This window comes from Trichosurus vulpecula, chromosome 2, assembly GCF_011100635.1.
Source record: "Trichosurus vulpecula isolate mTriVul1 chromosome 2, mTriVul1.pri, whole genome shotgun sequence".
NCBI classification, from domain to species: Eukaryota; Metazoa; Chordata; class Mammalia; order Diprotodontia; family Phalangeridae; genus Trichosurus; species Trichosurus vulpecula.
This window is the reverse complement of record NC_050574.1, coordinates 309,664,154-309,679,769: the sequence shown is the minus strand read 5'-3', so window position 1 is coordinate 309,679,769 and position 15,616 is coordinate 309,664,154. Positions and strand designations below refer to the sequence as shown.

Below are 15,616 nucleotides of genomic sequence, written 5' to 3'. Positions count from 1 at the left end.
AAAAAGATGGGTTTGGGTGGAATATCACAGGATATCAAGAGGTCTCTTGGTACTTGAGTATCTTTTGAAAGGGAAGGGAGAGTGAGAGAATACCAAAGATAAGCAAGCTTTCTTTATTTTTTATGGTGTCAATTTTAAATAGATTTTATTCTCCAGGACAAGAGTTAAATTTCCACTTGTTTACAGTACTGATAAAGTGCAATGTTGTTTATTTCTCTCCCTCTGCACACATTCAAGTATTCAGAATGCCCAGATTTACACAGTAGTTTAAATGTTACTTTTAAACTGCTACTGCCTTGACTATAAATTTGGCTCCTTCAATTTTTGGAAACCTGCGTGGAATGCTTTTTCTTCTGGTGTGTTTAGTCGAGCTCTTCAATGGTGGGTCCAGAAGAAGCACCTCCAGATGGAGCTGCTCCACCCCCTGGGAACCCACCAGGCATGCCTCCTGGCACCCTCTGCACTCTGGTACAGCTTAGTAATGATGGGGTTCCAGACCTTCTCAAAATTCTTTCTGCTGATGCTCAAATTCTTCCTTCTCAGCAGCCTGGTTCTTATCCAGCAGGTTGATTATGTCATTACATTTGTCAAGGTTCTTCTGTTTCTCTTCATCACCAATTCTGCCTTGCAGTTTTTCATCCTCTATAGTAGGCTTCATGCTGAAAGCTTAAGATTCAAGAGAATTCTTGGAACACACCTTGCCTCTCTGCTTCTCACCCTCAGCCTTGTATTTCTCAGCCTCCTGGACCATATGCTCAACGTCTTCTTTGCTCAAATGTCCTTTGTCATTGGTGATAGTGGTCTTGTTCTCCTTGCCTGTGCTCTTATTCATAGAAGAAACATTGAGGATGCCATTTGCATCAATATCAAATCTTACTTCAATCTGAGGAACACCCCTGGGTGCTGGGGAGATTCCTGTGAGCTCAAATTTGCCAAGCAGGTGGTTATCCTTTGTCATTTCTCTCTCACCTTCATAAACCTGAATAAGCACACCAGGCTGGTTATTTGAATAGGTGGTAAAGACCTGTGTTTACTTGGTGAGGATGGTGGTATTATATTTGATCAGAACAGTCATAGCTCCAACAGCAGTTTCAATTCCAAGGGAAAGAGGAGTGACATCCAACAGCAGCAAGTCCTGCACATTCTCAGATTTATCTCCAGACAAAATGGCAGCCCGGACAGCTGCTCCATAAGCAACAGCCTCATCAGGATTGATACTCTTGTTGTGTTGCATGCGATTGAAGAAATCTTGCAGAAGCTTCTGGATTTTGGGGGATTTGAGTGGAACCACTCACCAGAATGATGCCATCAATCTGTGATTTATCTAGCTTATCATCTCTTAAGTCCTTTTCCACAGGATCCAGTGTGCCACAGGAAGTGATGAGCATTCACCTCTTCAAAACAGGCTTTGGTGATTGATGTATGAAAGTCAATACCTTCATAGAGTGAGTCAATCTCAATACTGACCTGGGTACTGGAAGAGAGGGTACGCTTTGCATGTTCATAAGCAGTGCAAAGATGGCAAACAACCCTCCTGTCCTCACTGATGTCCTTCTTGTGTTATTGCTTGAACACAGCAATTAAATCATTGACCATTTGGTTGTCAGAGTCCTCCCCACCCAAGTGGAGGTCCCCAGCTGTAGACTTGACCTCAAAGATGCCATCTTCGATGGTAAGAATGGAGACATTTAAAGTACCACTTTTGAAGGTCAAATGTCAACACATTTCTCTTGGCACTAACCTTTTTGTCCAAGCCATAAACAATAGCAGCAGCAGCTGACTCATTGACGATTCAGAGTACATTAAGACCAACGATGGTTCCAACATCTTTCATGGTCTGACATTGGGAATCACTGAAATAGCCTGGTACTTTGACCACGGCATTTGTGACAGTCTTCCCAAGGTGAGTTTCAGCAATTTCTTTGGTCTTGGTCAAGACCGTAGAAGATACTTCTTCTGGAAAGAAACTTTTGGTGTCCCCTTTGTACTTCACTTGGACCTCAGGCCTGTCAGCATCATTCACCACCATAAAAGGTCAATGCTTCATGATTAGTTGTAGAACTGCATCATCAAATCTGTGACCAATCAAATGTCTGCCATTAAAAACTGTGTTGGTTGGGTTCATTGCAACTTGATTCTTTGTAGCATCACCGATTAAACGTTCTGTGTCAGTGAAGGAGATGTAGCTTGGGGTGGTCCTGTTTCCTTGGTCATTGGCAATGATCTCCAGTTTCCCATGTTGAAAGACTCCCACAAAAGAGTAAGTGGTGCCAAGATCAAAGCCAACTGTGGGTCCCTTCTACATGGTTGCTGGGGGGTCAGGGGTCATAGCTGACTGCTGTGGAGGAAGAAGGGCTGCTGCTGAGCTTAGCAGGCAAGCATTCTGTTTTAAAATTTCTTGTAGGGATGGCTCTGAATGCAGGAAAAACTAAGGAAATTTCATTCATCCTTTCTCTTTCAGTGTTTAATGGTTTTTTGCTTCTAAATACCAGAACTCAGGCTAGCCCTATTAATATCTATAGTTCAACTACATTATGAGTTAAATAAGCTAGCTTGAGAGTCTAAATAACATTTATAACATTGTTTTTATGAGAAACATTCTGAATTCCAAACAACTGAAAGAAATATGGAATAGAACCTAGTTATAACTTGTATACTATCTTTATTTTTTATATGTGTGTTTTTTTTTGGCACATCAATACTTGATTCCCCAAGGTAATTGTAACACTGGTTTCTCACCAAGTAATATGTACTTATGTACTTAAGAGTTAGAAAGCTAAGGAAGCTGATTCAATTAAGTTTGCCAGGGATAGTATTTTATAAATTAATGTTTATGTTACATTGAGACTCAGCAGTATCTTTTGACTTTTTAAAATTAAGCAATGAACAAGGAGGTCACAGGTAGAACTATGTCATAGATAAGAGAGAAGGAAAAAAGGGGGAAACATCATCATTATTATAATTAGAAATAATAATCATAATAAAGACATTTTTGTACTGTCATAAGTTTAATAAAACACTTTATGTTATTTCATTTGAATTAAAATGTGAGAATATAATTGCAATGAACATTCAATACAATTCAATAAACATTTTTGTTGTTCAATTGCTCAGTCATGTCAGACTTTGTTACCCCATGAACCATCACCCAGTGTGCCCTTCTGTCCTCCAGTATCTCTCAAAGTCTATCCAAGTTTGTGTTTGTTATTTCCTTGATACTATCTATCCATCTCATCATCTGTTATCCCTTTTTCCTTTTGCCTTCAATCTTTCAATGCTTTCGAAAACATTTAATTGCCTAATATGTGCAGAGGTTCGTACCTAAATACCTTCTCTCAGACACCCCCACCCCCTTACTGGAAAGATGTTTTATTTTGAAAAGACTTGAAAGAGAATAAAAAAATCATGTTTTTGAGAATGGTCATTAATTACTATTTAAGTAGCTCATTTTGATGGTAAACTCAGTAACGATTGTGTGTGTCTGTGATTATGTGTGTGTGTGTGTGTGTGTGTGTGTGTGTATGCATGCCGGTAGGTTTTTGATCTGGACAAATTCTATCATATGTTTTCCAAACTCTTCATTTTAAAATAAACTGAGCCCTAGAGTTACAGAAACTTGTCCAAGGTTACAATCTACCATGAAGTGGAGTTGCAGTTTCGCCTCATGGTTTCTTAAAACAAATCTAGTACTCTTTTGATTATAGAAGTTTGTGTCTACTTTCTACATTCTATAGAAAATAACCCAACTATGGACACAAAATCACAGTGGGGTAAATGTTTACTGACATTCATTTAATTAAATATAAATTATTATAGATTTCCCTACTCTACATACTATAGAACCCAGGATTAGGGTACAAAATTCGTCTTTGCCTACAAAGACAAATCAGGGTCGAAATAAATTGGATGTCATTTATTTTCTTTCCTCTCAATGTGGTACCAGATCAAACCACTATTGAAAACTTATTCATAGACCTGTCTTTTCGAGTCCAGAAAAGCAGAACAATTATCCAAACATCACAGTTTGGCACCCTATGATGCTTTTGTGAATGAAGGGTAACTGAAAGAGGAGCCAGGAGGAAAAAAGTTTAATTTTCAAGCTGATTAACACCACACACACACACACACACACACACATACACACACACACACACACGCACACACGCACGCACACGCACAAGCACACAGTCATATGTTAGATGCATAAACTAATTTTACAATCCCCTCAATACTGATGACAACAGTCCTATCATTCAAGAAATGTGATTAAATTGTTCCTCCTCCTTTATCTGACAATCTTTAAGCTCCACATTTCACTTTTGTAGCTCCTTTTCATAGCATCAGAGATCTAAAGGAGGGCAGGACAGTAAGAGTTTTCCTAACCAATCTCCTCATTTTATAGATGAGGAACTGGTGCATGAAGAAGTTAAGTGGCTTCCTGAAGGCAACCCTATTAATAAGTGACAGAAGTAAGATTAAAATGAGGTTCTCTAATTCCAAATCCAGCATGCTTTCTACTGTACACACCATGGTCCCTCTAGATCAATGATCCCATTATCCTTCAGTGAAGTTAACCAGTAGCTTGTATTTGAACTTGATATCACCCGTAAAATACCCTGTGTGGGGTGATTGTGGGGAAGGTCAATAGGTCAGTCAATAATCATTTATTAAACACCTACTGTGTATCAAGCATGGGGAAGTTCACATTATGGTTTCCTCAGACATGAACACACTCTGGGCTCAATATTTTTCCAGGGATGATGGTTCTGCTTATAAAATCTTATTTGCCAGTTTGAGAGATTTGAAAACATAGTCCCTGGCCTAAAAAGAGATTTGACAGATCATATCTTTAAGATGAACTAAATGATATTTGAAAACATCTGTATGCTTTCTTTAAAAAATTATGATGATGGATGGGAGGTGGGAAGGTTTACCTTTTTGCCTACTGAATTATACCATATGTACCTTTCTGTGGTATCTGTCATGGTACAGCCTCAACTTCCAATAGACTGAAGTAATTATAGACTCTGAGCCTGTACCACACATATTTGCAGTTAACATTTCGATATTGCTGACGATGATTTGTACAATTTTTGACTGGCATAAATGTTCTTAAGCTAAAATTGACCCTGCCTGCTTAAGTTCCTGACAACCACAGCTCTGGTGTAAAGATTGCTTTTACAGGGGGCACTGGCACTATGCCCAGTCCTTAGTCCCATCAAAAATTGCTCTTGCTTCTGCTCACAGAAGGCTTTTAGTAGCCTTGAAACCTGGCAGAAAGCTGTCAATTCACAACAGCTACTCTCCTACATCATGAAGCTGGGTGACATGAGGGAGTTGAAAGCTAGCCTGTGTCAAAGGCTATCTAGATGCTTTTAACATCTCAGTTCCTAAACTAAATGGATTTACTTTTAAAAAAAAACTGTTATTACAAGGCGCTTAATTGGAATTATTTAGAGGTGCCTGAGGGATTGCCATTTCTAATCAAGATACAAAGTAATTAGCAAGCAACTATCTAGTGGAAAAAAGTTTTAAAGCACCTCTGACCCATTTGATACAGTGTTTATCTGTGGTAATTTTTTAATATCTTTCTGTAACTTTCTTGTTTAGTAGTAAAAATGAAAATATATTTCACATATACAGAGATACATATACATATACATACGTACACATATGTATATACACATGTACGTATATGCGTATGTGTATATGTGTGTGTGCATGTGTTCTAGGAAGCACTTCATGTTCCTGGCTCACTCTCTGTCTCTCTGCCTCTCTCCATCTCTCTCTGTGTCTCTCTCCCTCTCTGTCTCTTACTCTGTCTGTCTCTCTGTCTATATAATGCTAAAAAAGATAAACAAGGACGTAGAATGGAGACACTATATTCAAGAGGTAAAACTGATACCACAGTTAGACTTGTTCCACTAGCTCAGATATGCCAGTCATTTAAAAACCCCAATTAGTCAAAATATCAAAATTACTTTAGTACAACATTAATGTTGAGTCATGTAGTCGTGTCTGACTATTTGTGACCATGTGGACCATAATGACTAAGGGGTTTTCTTGGGAAAGATACTGGAGTGGTTTGCCATTTCTATCTCTAGTGGATTAAGGCAAAGAAAGATTAAGTGACATGCCCAGGGTAACACAGCTAGTAAGTGCCTGAGGCTAGATTTGAACTCAGGCCTTCCTGGCTCCAGGCTCAGTGCTCTATCCACTGAACAACCTAGCTGCTTCCTGGGCAGAGTTTGTGGTTCAATTCAACATCTGGAGCTGAAATATCCAGTCAATATAAATCAATCCATAACAGTTACAGAGTGTTCACACTGATATACACATACACACACACACACACACACACACACACACACACACACACACACATATATATGTATATATATATATATATATTATGTATGTACTTATGTATGTGTACATATGCTGATCTCTGATTGTTAGAACTAAAATTGTAATGAAGAAGTAGATATATTCCATAATGGTAATAAAATAATGGTTTTGATTACTTCAAAGTATGGTAATTGTTATTCAAGTCAATGTAGTCTTCAAAAAAAAAGGTAATTCAACTGATTCCATAAGCCTCCCACAAAATCCGCTATCTAAACCATCGTAAATCAATCAGTATAGGTTGAGAGTTGCTCAAAAGATGGATTTGGGGAAGACATATTTTTAAATGAGGTCAGATGGGATATACACTTATGATTTCACTGGTTTGGGCAATTTCTGTTGTGGAAATTTTCTCTGGCAATTTATACTGGTAACTCATTAGTACCTTAATGCGTTTTTCACTTTAGTGTTAATTGAAACATTAAAAAATTAAGTGAATACATCTCATCATATTGCTGGGATAGCTGGACTGAAATCAGGGTCCTATTGACTTCATTGTGGGCCTTTTCTTGCAAATTTAATGTTCATTAATGAATTTTATGTCTTTCAAAATTACCTTCTTGCCCCTTCCGCCCCACTAATTCCTGGGAAGAAATGTATAAAAATCAACAAGAAGAGTCAGAGTACAGACCTGTAACAATAATAATACTAATTGCTATATTGTCAACCTCCTCCACATACTAACCATCTTCTTTTTGGGTATCGATTATTTTGTTAACAAATTTTTCTCTCCCCATTCTTCTCCTCCCTACTCCCTAAGACAGTAAGCAGTTTGATATAGGTTATATATGTGCAATCATGTAAAACATAGCTCCATATTATTCTTGTTGTGAAAGAAGAAGCAGAACAAAAGGGAAATATATATATATATATATATATATATATAAGATAAAATGAAAATAATAAGCTTCAATATGCATTCAAATGCCATCAGTTCTTTTCTCTGTGTGTGGATTGCGTTTTCTCTCATAAGTCTTTTGGAATTGTCTTGGATCACTGTATTGGTGAGAAGAGTTAAGTCCATCATAGCTGATCATGGTACAATGTTGCTGTTACTATGTACAATGTTCTGCTGGTTCTGCTCGCTTTATTCAATATCAGTTCATGTAAGTCTTTGCAGACTTTATTGAAATCCATCCACTCATTATTTCTTATAGGGCAATAGTATTCCATTTTATTTATATATCACAACTTGCTCAGTCATCCATTCCCCAATAGATGAGCATCCCCTCAATCTCCATTTCTTTGCAACCACTAAAAGAAAAGCTATAATTATTTTTACACATGTATGTCTTTTCCCCCTTTGTATGATCTCTTTGGGATATAGACTTAATTTTATTTCTGGATCAAAGGGTACAAGGGAATGAATAATTTGATTTCCCTTTGGTCATACTTCCAATTTGCCTTTCAGAATAGGTGGGTCAGTTCACAACTCCACCAACATTGCATCAGTGTTCCAATTTTCCTATATCTTCTTCAGCTTTTGTTAATTTCTTTTTCTGTCATATTAGCCAATCTGATAGATATGAGATGGTACCTCAGAGATGTTTTAATTTGCTTTTATCTAATCAATAGAGAGAGCATTTTTTCATATGACTATATTCATGTGAAAACTGCCTGTTCATATCCTTTCACCATTCATCATTTGGGAATGACATATATTCTTATGTATTTGATTCAGTTTTCTATGTATTTGAGAATCAAGGCCTGTATCAGAGACATTTGCTGTAAAAATTATCTCCCAGCTTTCTGCTTTCTTTCTAATCATCCATTGATTTTGTTTTTGCAAAAATTTTTAAAATTTAATATAATGACTAGCAAGTTGTGCATAGTAGATTTACAATTTCATGTATAATCATCTTTTTGAAATTGTACTGTCACAGAAATGCTTTCTTTATTCCTTAAAATAAAAATAAAATTTAAAAATAAATTTAATGCAATCAAAATAATCAAATTTTCATCTTGTAATGTTCTGTCTCTTATTTGATAACAAATTCTTCTCTTCTCCATATATCTGATAGATAAACTATTCCTTGCTCTCCTAATTTGCTTATGGTATCACTCCTTATGTCTAAATCATGTAATCACTCTGACTTGATCTTCTTACCATCTTCTTTGATGGGATTCTGATAAAATTGGTCTAGGCATAAATTACTAACTTAGTGTTGTTACTTTCCATTTAATGTTCAGGGACCTTTGTGTAGGTGGAGAAAATAACTGGGTTTTGTTGTGATTAAATAATATATTAGAATGTAAGTTATGCTCTGTAGATTCACTGAAAGCATCCTTGGCACAATTCCAGAAGCAGATAGGACAACAGGGATGATAAACAATTTATTCTGTTGCTGCATGACTTTATTCATCTCTGTTAGGTCTTTATATTTTGAAAGGTTTTTATGAATGCTTTGTTTTTATGTAGCTAGGAAATTATGGGTTTTATGAATATTATAAGTGATTTCATTATTATTCTTTCCAACTCTGTTTTGTTCCATTTTACAGTTCTGAAAGTATACCTTAAGACCAGTAATCCATCAGCATTAATTGTTTTAAATGTGTTGTTCATGTTTAGTTTTGATTTTTGGATGCCAGTAAGATTCAAAATGCATCCAGTTCCAGAGTCGCATCTGTCTATCTCTGATATTTGTATGTGTGACACACACACATATGTATATATGTACATGTACATATACATACATGTATATATATGTATAAATATACATATATATGTCTTGGGGACATCAAAATATATACAGGTTTTGCCTTCATCTATTATGTCAATATAATCTCCAGATTCACATTAAAGTCTCAAGTATTTTTTCCTTCCCAAAATTTAAAAATTTTACATTTATTAAATCCCAACGATATGTTGTTCTTGTTGAATAAAGAGTTTATTAGATGAAGGAGCTATTTAGTGAGATTTTTGGTGGACTCAAATAGCTTGACGGTATTTATATAAATCAAATTATTAATAAGTTTATTTTATTGGAAAGCTTCTTTGATACAGACACTATACTTAGTTCTACTTGGGAAAGACTGTAATAGATTTTAGGATAAGGAGAACCATAATGTGCTTTAACTATTTCTCTTAAAACCTGTCACATTTTATATGAATTATTCTTGATATTATAGTGCTGCAAGTATGTTTTAAACAGAGAGCAGCTTTCCATGTCAACATCAAATATTAGAGGGTTCTCACTTTACCTATATCTATTTTAAATATTTGTTGTCCATGAATAAGCAATAAGAGTAGAAATGAGTCAAAGGCTTTGCATTAACAAACAAAAGCAATATAAGTTATAAAAGTAAGATAAGAACCATAAGTTTTATGGGTTTTTTGAGACAGTTTGCTCAAGTCAAGTCAACAAACTTTTTAATCACCTACTATGTAACCAATACTGTGCTAAACTCTAGAGATAAAAAGAAAAGCAAATACTGTCCACCATGATTTCAAGAAGTACAGATTTTAACGGTGGAGACAACATGTAAACAACTACGTACAAACAAAATTTATGCTAAATAAATTGGAGATAATCTCAAAGGGAAGATTGTTTAATATTCACTGAATAAATCATTTTCTTTCTTCTCTTGGGATATTTTGGCACATTGTACTTCTGAACTACTATATTATTTTCTCATGTGTATGTGACTTAGCTTATATTTGTGGTGAAATTGGCATTTTATCTGACAGGATGCTGGTAAAGTGTTATCCTAGTAATGTATGAGTAATTGTAAAGGACTTGAGCCCATAATTATTGTTCTTATATAACCCTACTGCATTCCAGGTTTTCAGACAAGCTAGAGTTTCAATTACTTCCCTAGAACTAACTGTTCTCTTATTCGTTATATTCATGAAACATAAAGTCTTGGTTTCTAGTTTTACCGAACTTGCATTTTCTTCATGTTGGACTTATAGCCATGTAAATAATCAGAAATTTTATGTATTCCTTTGTACTTATTTCTTCTTTGTTGTCAATTTAAAAATATGATTATGTGTTTTCTACTGTGTGTATCTCTAAGATTGAGGGAATCTTCCATTATTGTCCTGAACCTCAGTAGCTCTCTTAAAACACTTGGGAGACTATGGGGATTTGGTGTGTGACATCTATTCAAAACAATATTCTTTAAAGGATCAATACTATGTTTGTGCATTTGTGGGCACCAGTTCTGATTGTAATGATACTCTGATTATCGTAAGCTTTCAAGGACATTTGCGGGAGGAAATTGTTTTTGTCACAGGTTTTGTCATCTATAAGCTTCAGGAGTCCAGCAAACTATTGTTGTTTATAAAGACAAGCAAATTTCTGGTGGTTTGATAATTATTTTTTAGGAATCTGGTACTGATTAATTTCTGAACCTTAAATAATATGTTGTGGACTTTCCAAAATGTGATTATATACTTGGCATTATTCAATAAATCCAATGTTAGGCATGAACTCTCAATAATTTCTGGTCGCAATGACATTTTCCTGATTCAAGACCCTTCAATTTCTGAAAAATAAAATCTGAAAAATTCACTTTTCCATTATTTATTAGGTGCTTCTCGTCTTGCTAACTGTTAGTTGGGTTCATGTGGATGTTGCCCATGAAGAGCCTCTTGATTCACATCTCAGATCTTAGCCATTTCATGGCATCTATCCAGAGATAAACCACTTGTTAAATTTGAAAACTCCAATGCCTAATCTGTAGTCTACCTTTATTTATTATTTTATGAATTTATGTCTGTTTTTTCCTCAAGAATATTTCTCTAGATTTTAAAATATTTTCTCTGTGTGTTTGTGTACTAAGAGTATTTAACACTTTTCTGTCTCCTTTTCAACAGCAAAAAGGTTAATTTTTCTATAACTGCCTTGGAGAAGTGAGTCCTATATTTCATTATTATTGTTCCAGGTTTCTTGGAGAACTTCTAGATCTATTATCCATTTTATCTTGTGAAAAAACGTACCTCAAAACTTGTATTGTATAGTATTAATGGTTATAAATGTGCTCCTCCCATTGAGCTGTTACTTCACGATGCCAAACATTTAATATATGTAGTCTCAACTTTCTTCTGGATGACTTTATTCTAGATGTATCTTGCCTGGTGATGGCCATGGTATTTTAAAATATTGCTTACATCAATTGTTTCCATTTGTCATTATTACTAGCATCACTTTTCTCATATCCTGCCCCCCTCCATTGGCTCCAGGGTGTTCCAATCCTGTTATACTTCTTTCATATTTAATGTTAGGACATATACTTATGCACTATATGTTCACAAAATCATCCTTGGTTCAACACAAGTAGCAGACAAGACAGCAGGCTGATATTAGCCTCCTATTCCTTAACCTCCTAACTCTTCTTCAAGATGTCTTGATTATGAAAGCTGTTTATTCTATGTACTTTGAAGATGATGGGTTTTTAGTAATGTATCAACTACTAAAAATGTGAAACCTTTTTCTTAATGGGAAATTCATGGAATTTGAGGGAGTGGGTAAGGCTCCTAGGAGAATCATTATGTAAATAGCACATGGAAAATCTTGGAGTATATCTCTAGCCATACAATTCAATGCTCCCAATTTTAATATTATTTTTATTATTACTTCTATTATCATTATAACCTACATCTACATAGCAATTTAACATTTGCAAAATATTTTACATGCATTTTCTCTTTGGAAGTGAAATGTAGCCAGCTGGCTTATTGATGCCTTCTTTAATATATATATGTTAAGAATGCCTATTTGCTTATACAATTCAAATCCATGCCTTATATTTGTCCAGCCTTGTCCTAGGTCCTCCTCTCTCTACAAAGAATAAGATATACCATTCTCTCTCTGGGAACTTATAATTTAAAGTGACAAATTTCACATACATGGAATGATACATATGTACATATATATGTATATGTGTATATACACATACAAATATACATGTGTACATACATACATAAATATATGTCACAAAATAAAATGCCCAAGTAAATAAACATATTGTCCTAGACAAAGCAGTGGAGTTAGAGCCTAAATACCTACGTTCTAATGGCCACTGCTACTTCTGACTCTGTGACATTAGACAAGTCACTTGACTTCTTATTTTCCTCATCTCTAATATGAAGATGTTTTATTAGCTGATCCTCAAGCTTCAGGTCTAACATTCTGACTTTTGTGTGCTGTAGATCTGGGCTGTCCAAAATGTGGCCTGTGGCATGGGGCTCCCATTGTGATTTACGTGGCCCACCTACAAGCATAGAAATTTACATAAATGCTTTAGTAAACCAAGCCAGGCTACCTCAGAGCTCTCACTAAAATGGCAAATCAAAATATATTTTCTATTGTTTCACTAAAAACCTAAGGTTGGACAGCCCTGTTGCAGACAACAAGTGCCACAGGCAGAGATCCAGTCAGTCACAGTAGTTAGAGAAACTTTCATAAAAAGGGATCAGGGGGACTTGAAGAGGAACGTCCTAAGAACCATATGGCTTGTTTAGTGGGGAGGAGTAGAGTTTTGACATCAAAGTCTGTATTGGTGCTTAAATGCAAATCTACTATGAGAGCCCTAAGAAAGTCTCTAAGGCCACTGACAACCACTTAAGGAATGTTAATTATTTCTCAGCTGAATTCAATCATAACTTAGAATGACTCAGTCTTCAGGATATCAAACTAGAAGATCTTGGGCAGTTACATACTCTTTGGTGTTGTGTCAATAGACATGCATTTATATCCATCTTTGGCAAAGCATATATGTAGCCAAAGAAGGTTAAAATGATCTCCTAACACATGCAACTTATACCCAGGAAACTTATTACTTACTTGGTAGTAGCCAGGCCATTATTTTCTGCCTCTTCTTACTATCATGCCAGGATCAATTCTAAAAGTTGTCTCTCTGAAAACCTGTTATTTAAACAATATTCAAATCTGAATCTGGATTCCACTCCCTACTATTTTAATCAGAAATGTATGCATGTATGTATGTATGTATACAAACATACAAACATGCATACACATATAATACACATATACATGCATACATGCGTACATACATATATACATACATACATACATGCATACATACATACATACATACGTACACATCAATCAGAAGAGGGAGAGGAAGCATCATTCTCTTTAGTGTGTTTTTCCCTGCCCATATTTCAGCTACTTCTTTTTTTCTTTTAAAAAGTATTTTATTTTTCCAGTTACACAAAAAAAAATTAATATTCTTTTTAAAATAAAATTTTGAGTTCCAAATTTTCTCCCTCTCTCCCCATTCCCTCCTGCATAATATGGTAAACAGTTTGATATAGGTTATACATGTTCAGCTGCATCTTTAAAGGCAAGGTGCTATAGTGGATAGAGTACTGGACTGCAATCAGGAACATGTGCCTTAGAATCTCATTTCACTAGCTCTGTGATTCTGTGCAAGCGACCTAGCCTCTCTGGGTATCTGTTTCCCTATTCATAAGAAGAAGGGATCTCTAAAGTTCCTTCCAGCTCCAAATCTGTGACCTATGACTTGTGGTCAGTATTTTCATGGATCAAAACACCAGCAAACCAAGAGAAAAATATTAGTAATAGTAATTATCAGTCCTTATATAGTGCATTCTTATTTACAATGTACTTTTTTGTTGTTGTTCCATCATTTTCAGTCATGTCTGACTTTTCATGACTTTATTTAGGATTTGCTTGGCACAAAAGCAAACACTGGAGTAGTTTGCCATTTCTTCTTCAGTTTATTTTACAGATAAGAAAACTGAGACAAATATGGCCAAGTGACTTTTCCAGGGTCACACAGCTAGTAAGTGTCTGAGGTGAGATTTGAACTCATGAAGATTATTTTCATGACTCCAGGCCTGGCACTCTATCCACTGTACCACCTAGTTACTCTACAAAGTCTTTTAAAACCCATCAATTAGGGAATGGTTGAAGAAGTTGTAAAACATGATTGTGATAGAATTCTATTATGGTACAAGAAATGACATGGGAAATGTTCTCAGAAAAAAATAGGAATATATATATATATATATATATATATATATATATACATATATATGTGTGTGTATATATATATATATATATACGCACACATATGCATATATAAATGGATGCAAAGTGAAGTGAGAACTAAGAGATCATTACACACAGTACCAGTAATATTGTAATGATCAACTGTGAAAGATTTAGCTACTCTGATCAATAAAATAATCCAAGACAACTTTAAAGAGCTCATGATGAAAAATGCTATGTATCTAAAGAAGGAGAACTAATTAACTCTGAATGCAAATTGAAGAATAGTTTTCTCACTTTTTTTTTGCTTTTTTGTGATATAGCTATTATGGAGACACTTTTTGCATGATTTCACATGTAAAACAGATATCATATTGCTTGCCTTCTCAGTAGGTGAGGGTGGAAGAAGAAGGAAGAAAATAATTTGGAACTCAATTTTTAATATTAAAAATAAATAAATAATATGCACATATATTTTAAAATAGTTTAGATATCTCAAATCATTTGAGTCACACACAATAAGAAAGGCAGATATTATTAATTTCATTTTTAGATAAAGGACCTTAAATTTAAAAAGGGCAAGGACCTTGCCCAAAGTTGAATAGGTAGTCAGCAGTAAAGCTGTGGGTCAGGGCTAGAGCCGGCCAGTCTACTGCTCCTTCAGCTACCCAATACAGATTTCCACAGTAGTGGTTTCTGATGTAGTTGGCTAAAGCATATATTTTTATAACATACTAAGATTGGATTAATTCTAGTAATAAACATGAAAAAATAATGTCTTTTGGGTTGGACTCACTTGAACCTCCACTCCTGATGGCTTAAAGGGATTTTATATAGATTATGTCCTTTATTCATAGAAATCCTCGGGAAGCAGGCATGCAGTTATAAAGTATGTGTTGCTACTTTTCAAAAAAAGTCTGTTGGGTGGGTAATTTTCTCTCTAACTATTAATAAAAAATGACCACAGTTCATTTGAAAAGGCAATAAGCACTGCCAGGGCTACCTGCTAATTTCAGAGGCTATAAGCTATAAATGGAAACTATTTAGTCCAGAACCACTGGTTTAAAAAGAAATAGGTAAATGTGTAATGACAGACAACACATTTGCTCTTCAAGAACTGAAAAAGGAGATCAAACATGAAATCTACAAAGTAGTGCTAAAGTAAACATAAACACAATAAGCTCATGCAGAAGAGAAGATAGCTAATGAATAATTGATAAAGGCCTCCT

At 35.2% G+C, this 15,616-nt stretch overlaps 1 pseudogene; it reads right to left on the bottom strand.

Annotated features, from left to right (window-relative positions):
* Window positions 1–362: 362 nt before the first annotated feature.
* On the bottom strand, window positions 363–2,305 carry LOC118840061 (annotated as a pseudogene).
* Between the last annotated feature and the right edge of the window lie 13,311 nt (window positions 2,306–15,616).